Genomic DNA, 9,354 nt, shown 5'->3' on the forward strand with positions numbered 1-9,354 from the left:
TTGTAAACATCCTAATTTCCCTTGTGGTGGCTCTAGTAACCTCCTTAGATCTACCCCTATGATTTGTTTACTGGTTATCACTTACTCGGCCTAAATCCCTGAACTGTGCTGCAAACTATGATCAAGAACTGGTTTAAAAGTCTCGCGCTGTACCATCGCACCCTCTCTTCAAGGATCTCAGTATGCATCGCACTTCCTGTGTGTTGTAGGTGGGATGCATACTGGAATCCCTGTGTAACAGGTGTGCTGATCAGAAAAGGCTAATTTTGCCTCCAGACTTTGGTTTTTCTTCACTCTTTTTAGCTCTATTCAGGAGTTTTGCTGTCTGTAGTTAGTATACCTCTGTTGGAAACCCCCTTCCTTGCCATTATTCCACATCCATTGTGCAAAGAACTGTAAATGTTTTTATGTATTATGAGCCATTTTCAGTTCTCCTTTACAAAGAAGTAGCGTAATTGAACTGTCGTTTCTTGATTTGGAAGTGTCACAAGTGTCATTTTTAGTCATAGAAGAGAATCTGATTGTTCTTGATAGTCGATTACACTGCTACTCTTGTATTTGATTTGAATTAGTAGTTTTTTAAGTGTCGAAAGCAAGTTTTCAATTCCAAATCGCAAAGTGTCGTCATTGTCTTCATTTTGTCTTGAAAAGAAACTTGTGAGTAATGTCGCTTTGAAAAGTAATTCAGATTTGTGCTTAGCTTTCTTTTTATCATTCACACATTAAGAAGGCTGAAAAAAAATACATGCATGTGCATTTACATTTAGACTACTTGTTGGTTTGATTTAGGACAGTGCATATAGTGTGTGCTCTCTGCTCTATGTTGAAAGAAAATCATCTCTCTTTCTTTAGTAGCTAGGATTTTCATTGCAAAAAGAAGATTAAACCATTGTTTATCATCTTAGATTGCATTTTAGGAATTGTATATCTACATCACGCGGTGAACCGGAAAGGCAAATTTCTTAATTAAGATCAGCTGTAAAATAAATTTAATGAATCTAAAAACGCTTTGGAACCTAACGCACAACATTTAGAAGTCTAGGCTAGAGACGTGTTCCGGCGTTGTAAAACCTGGTAACTGTTGTTTTCATTGTTGGTTGGGTGATTCCTCCATTTTGAGACAGCAAGTGCCAATACGGACTTCTATTCCCACGTACCGTCGAGTATATATTGGGAGACCACAATAGGCTATATCCTTTATCCATAGGAAGCCGTGTCTGCCGCCCTATCGATCGCAATGCACTGAACACAGCATTCGGGAAGATTGACTGCCGTACCGTAAAAAGTATTCTGTAGTTTTTCTATTGGTTTGGTAATCCCTCTGTCTAGATTTCCAGAGTAGTCTATTTCGTTCCTTTTCAGACTCCTTAAAGGAAAAGGTCCATATGAGAACTTGTCACTTCAAGCTCATTAAAAATCAAAGGCGACTAGAGTCATCTTTTGTTTTTTCTCGACTCTTAAAAATTGAAAAAACAAGTTGTGTCAAAGCGTCTAAAATTTATTTTAATGGGAATAAATACCACCTTTCCTACGTTGGTCTTAGGTTGAGAAAAATGGAGTCCACCAACCAAGGGGTTCCCCTCGTGGGAAATCCTATTCCTTTCTCCTCTTGGGGAGATGTTGGTGCACCTCATATGGCCACATTGTCACTTCCAGGATTGACGATCGGCTTGCCCGTATGGCTCTTCTCAACCTCTGTCATTCAGAATACCGTAATTCCTGAGCAATCAAGTCAGCAACTAAATGATACCAGAGTTACCCCCCAACCTTCTACTTTGTCCAATTCTCCCTCTCCTCCTTCCTCTTCGCTTGATGAAGCTGGTAAAGCCAAAAATCAAGTAACTGAGAAGAAGAAGGAGAAGAAGAAGAAAGAGAAGAAGAAGAAGGAGCCAAAGGCGAAAAGGGGCAACCAGGCATCGTTAAGAGAAAATACACACACTACACCATCCAGGCCTAAATCGCCATGTGTCATTTGCAAAGGAGACCACTATCATCGAGATTGTCCCTACATCCCTCGGATCTTAAGGGACTGGTCTCCTCGTTTGTACAATCCGATGTCGTCAACCTCTGACGATCATGTTGAGAATACACCGTCAACTAGTGAAAACGAAGTCTCTCGACAGAAAAGGAATTACAAATTTCCTTGTAAACTGTGTGAAGGCAATCACGCCATCCACCATTGTCCCTTCCTAGATGAGGCTAAAAGAGTTTTGGACGACCGTCCGGTTTCACCGTTACGGCTCCCTCCTGGATATAAGAAACTCTTGCCAAGTCCATCACTAGTTGAAAATCCGGCTGACACGCCATTGTGGTCGGCTGAAACATCTATCATTGAAGATGAGCCCTCTGAATCCATACCAGATGAAAGTCAAAAGGTCGAGACGACAGTTGACCCGGTCTTGCTTTCAGAAGATCCATATTTGGATGATACAATCACCGAGGAGGATAAGAACGACACCATTCAAATTCTCTTCGTAAACGCAGACTCCGATGAACATAAGGACAGTCTACCCGTTCCTTTACAGCAGGAAGGAAGTTTGTCAGTGTTGTGGGGAAAAGTATCCGATGCGGATGACCCTATCCCTACTCTAAAGGTGACAGTCTTTAGCAACAACTGAAAGCAAAGCTTTGATGTTTTCCTTTATGAAAGTACAGAGAGGGGGAAGAAATGATCAACCAACCTGGTATCCTTCGCTTAGTCGATCTTGATCCTCTCTCTTTGTCTCTTGTTCCCAGCTCCTTGCTCTCTTTGCCGGTCCAGCTACACACAAGCCCTGCACAAAACGAGAGAGGAAACTACAAGATACAAGTACTCATAACTGATGCATGGATTAGAGTGAATCAAATATACATGTAAATACAATACATCAATGCAATACAAGTATATAGGAGAACATGCAAAACTTTATTGATAGAAGTAACAGGGTTCTGAGAAGGTTACAACCAATGATGGCTCCAATCCAGCAGCACCTCCCCAGCAGCAAGAACTCTCCTCTTCACCTCTAGTAAAACAATCACCCAATAGCTCTAACTGTAATCCAACAGCACCTCCTTGCTTTACATAAAATTCCAGCCTCCTTAGACCTCATAGAAGAGCTCTATATATAGTAGAGAAGAAGAGAGGATGAGTCAGCTTGAGGCTGGCATAGAGCTGACTAGTGTCCTCTCCCTCTTCAGTTAATCTTCAGTTCTTGAGTCCACTTGGAGATCCTTGGTTACACATGGTGATCAAGTACCTCTTACTCATCACAAGGCGAATCTGATGAACCAAGTGTCAGTTTGGAAGCTTCCTGGGCAGTTGACACCTTGCAGGATGACTGTGCCACTTGGCCAATCTCGCCCAACGCAGGTAGCCTTCATTACTTTTGACTTCCAGCGCAGGTACAGAGTGGGACAGTTGCATTACAGCGCAGAAGCTCAGTTAAGCAGCTGACATGATCCAAAATAAGCCTGTTTTGAAGTGTTTTCAGGTGGAGAACTGATTGGAAGTGCTGTTGTTTGATGACCTTGTTCTTTTAGGGGTAAGAACAACATGTTTAGGGACTGAGGATCCCTGTGATTATTGACATTTCATGCTCCATGATGCGAGGCACAAAAATGTCTATAACAGTTGCCCCCTAAAGTATGAGGCCGTTTATCGGGTGAAATGCTTTATCTAGAGGATCCGAAGTTCGTTCCAGTGCTGAGGAGAGTTCCCTGTAATACAATACAATACAATACATTATTTTTCATTCATCATTATTCTCATGATCTAGCTGAGGCGGGCATTCCCATGCTCAGCTTTTTATAAATACATTTTGGTACATATGACAGACGATCGTCTGAAGATAGACTGATAATTTTCTGCTGAAATTATCATCCTTTGAGTAGGATGATCATCTGCTGCAATGATGTACATGGCAAATGCTTTTATATTTCCTGAATATATATCGCAGCCCGGATGGATGAAACTAGATCCGGGGTCTTCAAACTCGTTCGATCTTCACTCTAAGTACAAGTCGATCCATGTGAGAATTGCGCTGAAGTCGAACATGGAAAGACATCGCTTGATTACCGGTCAATAATGAAAACCGTTAACAAGCGCGAGAGGAATCACCAATAATGACGATGACCCTCAAGGTACTGCAGTACAATTCACGTGGCGTGAATAAAGGACTTGGCGTCGAACGCCACACAAAATCTTCTGGTCGAAGGTCATTGATGTATACCTGTCGCCGGAAGTGAGGAACTTGCCATTGAGGCATGCAAGCTTCAAAGTACTGATGGGGGTGTTCCTAGATCAACTTCTTGGATAATGAGCTGAAGTCGACAAGAAGTGATCCGTCAAAGGAGGGCCTTAATGGATCCCACATCAATGACACGGAACGGAGCTAATGACTTTAGTGGAGGTGAAAACAAACTGTGACATATGATTCAGGGTGGCGATCATGAATGGATGAAGGATAATGTATGGCAGTGGATGGGACACGGTTGACACTTTCAGAATGACCCCTCTTGAACATGTAACGACACTGATGCGATGGATCGGTAGCATTACCCCAAATGTGGATGGTGTGGCGAGGACCATGGTGATGAGACCGGTAAATGAAACAACCCAACCCGATGTGATACGAAGGAAAGGTGTCATGTTCAAGAGTGACTTGCTACCATTAAACTTTGATGTTCTCCCAATTTTTCCCCAGTCATTTCTGACCAGTACCTCTTTATTTTTGTCAATCTTGAGGAGGATAACATATGCTTGTTCTATAACCTGCCCTTCGGGCAAGCCCATCGCTATGATTTAACGAGCCTAGCGATAGGGAAACTAGTTCTCGTCTAAAGACAAGTTTGTCGCTATTTAATCATTTTAACGAGTCTAACGACAAAGAAAACTCAGTCCTTTTCATTTTTAGAGAGTCTGAAAAGGTACAGTAAGTCAACACCATGATTCCTTTTTCGTCATCTAATCCCTTAAGTCCGAAAAAGTATAAAACAATACAGAAGGGATGGCTGTTCGGTACTTTTACGAGCCGAACAAGACAAGCGCTCGATCTCTTTGTGCAATAATCCCTCAGGTCCAAAAAAGATTAAAATCTAGAGGAGGGATAGCTTTCGGTCGTTTAACGAGCTAGAAGGCCAAAAACTCGGCAAACTTTTCATATTTTACGAGTCAGTGAAAAGAGCTCAAAGAAGACTCGTCTTTTGAGGAACGAGTGATAAACAGGGATAGCAACTGATTCCGGGTACAAATTGGAATTTTCCAATCACGGTAGTGTCACAAGGATGGCTAGGTGAAATCACTCTTCACAGCTGTTCCTCAAAATAGGTAAACACACATATGGGGGTGAATGATCGGCCAAATGAAATGGAGGTGATGGATGAAAACACGACCAAGGCTTTTAAGGCTTATAAATTTACGATCGCAATGGTTATTTACCGAGATAGGTTCATTTTTTAATGAGCTTGAACTTTGGCGGAAAAATTCTGCTCACACTTTTCTATTTTTTAACGAGCATAAATTCCGTGGTAAAACTGCTCGATTCATGGTCAAATTTTAATTTTTTACTAGCTTTTCTCTTTTCAAATGTAGTACTTCATTTTCAATTGCTGCAACAAATTTTGTTAGAAATGGACAATATTTGTATGAAAACGATATTATAACCCTAATATTTAACTTTAAACTGTGAAAAAGTCATAACAGATGGTTATATGGAGAAAAGGTTTTATTGATCTGATAATACTGATTCACCCCCCCTCTCAGTATTATTTCCAACAATTGGTATCAAAGCAGGTCCTTCAGAGGAAGCTTGATCGCTTGAAGGAAAAGATCCATCAAAATGGCTAATCCAGAAAGAGAGGCACACATCAGGCCACCAGTCTTTGACGGGAACAATTTTACTCACTGGAAGATAAGAACCACTGCATATCTACAGTCTCTTGGAGCAGAAGTTTGGGGACTCGTAGAAGGAGGATACAAATTCCCATCAGCAACTCCTACAGATCCAGCAGAGAAAAAGCAATATGAGTTCAATGCCAAAGTAGTTAATGTCCTATTGAGTACTTTGACTCAATCAGAATTTATGAAGATCATGCATCTCAAATCAGCTAAGGAAATATGGGACAAAATCATTACAAGCTACGAAGGAGATGATCAGGTAAAAATAGCGAAGCTTCAAACTCTCAGAATCCGGTATGAAACTCTTAAGATGCGAAGTAATGAAAGCGTAGCTAATTATTTCCTGCGTATGGATGAGATTGTGAATTGTATGAGGGATCTGGGTGAAGAATTTGAGGAAGTTGTCTTAGTTCAAAAGGTTTTGAGATCTCTGTCTACTAAATTTGATTCTAAAGTATCTGCCATAGAAGAAAAGGAGAATGTGCGGAAAATTACCATGTCACAGCTTCACGGGATCTTAACTGCTTTTGAAATGCGACAAGAGGTACCACCAGAGGCCGCATTCGAAGTGTCAGAGGAAGAAGATGAGGTAAATTTTGTCAAGAATCTTGAACGGGGAACTGGACGGTTCAAAGATAAGCTGCCTTTCAAATGTTTTCTATGTGGTAGAGTTGGTCACTATGCTGCTAGATGTCCTCATAACAAAGAAAGGATATATGAAGAAGATGGTAGAAGCTATTATTCCCATATTAAAAGTTCATTAAATGATAGTGAAGATATTAGAAGTCTCATGGCGCACAAAAAGAAGAATGCTTCATCCAATAATAGCGAGGATATTAAAAGTCTCATGGCACATGAAGAGAAGAATGCAGAAACTGAAGAAGCTGCCAAATTAAAAGAACTATTGGAAACAGAAACCAGGGTAAGGGAGAGATTGCAGGATATAGCAAAAGATCAGAGCACAACTATTCAGAGACTTGAATCAAAGATCCTCTCTCTAAAAGAAGATCTTGAAGATCAAGAACATGAAGTGATCAAACTAAAGCGACAAGTGGAAGAAGGGAGAAAAGTTGAAGAAGACCTAAGGAAGCAGTATCTGAAAAAGGAAGAACAACATCAGGTTGAGGTAAATATCTTGAAAGGTAAACTAGAAGAAAAGGATAAGCTCTTACGATTTCAAGATAGTTCTAAAGTCTTGGATGATATTCTTAATAGTCAAATATCTCCTGCTATCAAGACTGGTCTTGGTTTTCATGAATATGGTGAAGGTGAATCTAGTTCACAAGGTGAGGCAAGAAACTCTAATGAGAAATCTGAAATGCTCAAGGAACAACCAAGGAAAGAAATTCCTCAAGGAAGATCCTTTACTCCTAACTATGGACGTGATAGACGATTATTTCCTCCGCTGAATAATGTTGAATGTTATGTATGTCATAATCTTGGACATGTTGCAGCCAGATGCAGAAGTAGAATGGTTCAAGAAAGATCATCGCATCCCAAGTATTTCAGAGGGTATTGCTTTGCCTGCAATGCATATGGACACAAAGCAATTGATTGTGATAGAAGGAACATGAAAAATATAAGGTGTTATACATGCAACAACTATGGGCATAAAGCAAGGGAATGCAGGAGCAGATTTCAAAATTCAAGACAAGGGGACCATACATCATCACAGTTGCAGGAATTGAAGAAGACAGAGACAGAAAGGTGTGGGACAACTCAGTCAGCTGACATAACAGACACAGGGGAATCTGAAAGTGATGAGATTCAGTATTCCATCCTGCATACACTGAAATAATGAAGACAAGTCGCGTATATACGCGAGTTACAGGCTGCAAAGTCGCGTATATGGAGAAAGGGCAGCAGAACAAACCCAGGTTCAGTCATGGTTGGCTCAGGCTCAGGGGGAGTAGAACAGACTCAGGAAATGGTTCAGACATGGTTGGCTCACACTCAGGGGGAGAATATTCTTCAAATAATGCATTGTTGGCATTATGGTTAGAAGTTGTTGATAAAGTCTATGAAGCTAAATGATACATCTTACTGTTTAGGAATGGTATTGCAGGCTGATGCTTATATCATGATGCTGTTGGTGGCTTTCATAAGTCTTGGTCTAGATATTTCGTCTCTATGTCATGTATCTCTTGTAATATCTCTTTTATGGTGTCAAGGTCATGTAACGGCCTATGTTGGTTTCCCCACTATGCCTGGGATGAATGATGAATGTATGTTGAGTCTTTTGGTGATAGGAAGGTCTTCTATGATGTATAAGTCCTTGTTCTTCTTGAAGAACATCTTTTGCAGATCTTGCCTACAGTCAAGGGGAGCATAGTTGGAGATTTCAGCAAGTACTCAGGGGGAGTATGGACAGCAGAAGGTATACCAAAGAAGAGAATATCTTGGTCCGCCCTTTGCCCTTGATGTCAAAGGGGGAGAGTGACTTGGTGTAGTGGTTGCCATCAAGTCCAAAGGGGGAGATTGTTGGCATTATGATTCAAGTGTTGTCCTTGATGGCAACTCACTCAGAGGTTGGTACAGATGCTCAGAAGTTGGTTCAGGTGATGGCAACTTACTCAGAAGACAGATCCTAGTACAGCTTGCCAAGGAAGTTCATACACGCAGGTTTGTTAAGCCCAAGTCGCGTGTACACGCAGGTTGGCTTCAGAAAAAGCGCGTGTATGTGGAAAAGCTCCTTTGGTCCATGGCGGTTAGTCCTTGGAAGTTGTGCCTATGGTTTCGGACCATTGTGTCTCGACGGGCGTGTCGATCCCTAGTTTTGAAGTTGATGGTATTGTGTTTCTATGGTTTTGGCTCTTGGTATTGAACAAGGCCTAAGGCTATATAAGGAGAAGATCACTAGGCAAAGAGGAAGTGTGTGTGGGTGTCTGACGCAGTGAGAGGATCTGGTATTGCTGGTTATCTGTTCGGGACGCTTGGCAAGGGTCGGATCTGACAGCAAAGGCAGAAGTAATCATTTCTAGATCTGCACGCGAGTTGCCTTTGGAGAAAGCGCGTATACACGCGGTTTTGGTACAGTGAAGTAGCGTATGCATGATAAGGGTTGATATTTCAGGTTGTTGCTGATTCTGGTGGTTGTTGCAGAGTTCTAGATTCTGGTTTGGGTTCTGTGTTCTTGATGACAGGGTTTCAGTGATTCGGTATTGGGTTGTTTAATGAATTATGATGCAAGTATAAGTTGATGATTGTATTGCGGTAATGTTTGCTTTGTACTCTTGGATCCAGTCTGAAAATTGATGAAACGTGGTCCCTGAAGGTTGTAGGGTCAGCACCTACGTACTAGTAAATGGATCAGCTAGTACAAGAGCTGAGGGGGTTGTAGCTCCCTTCCAAAAGTAGTTGGAAAACGAGAGAGAGGGTTGTAGCCCTCTGCAGGTTGTAGCCTGCATACTGGTAAAGGACTACACCAGTATATTGTAAAAGAAGTTTCTCATTAAAGAAGAAAGAGACGAATTGCAGCA

The sequence above is a fragment of the Pinus tabuliformis genome, chromosome 3_2, assembly GCF_031772625.1.
Source record: "Pinus tabuliformis cultivar Carrire ecotype Pingquan chromosome 3_2, CPIR1, whole genome shotgun sequence".
Taxonomy (NCBI): Eukaryota; Viridiplantae; Streptophyta; class Pinopsida; order Pinales; family Pinaceae; genus Pinus; species Pinus tabuliformis.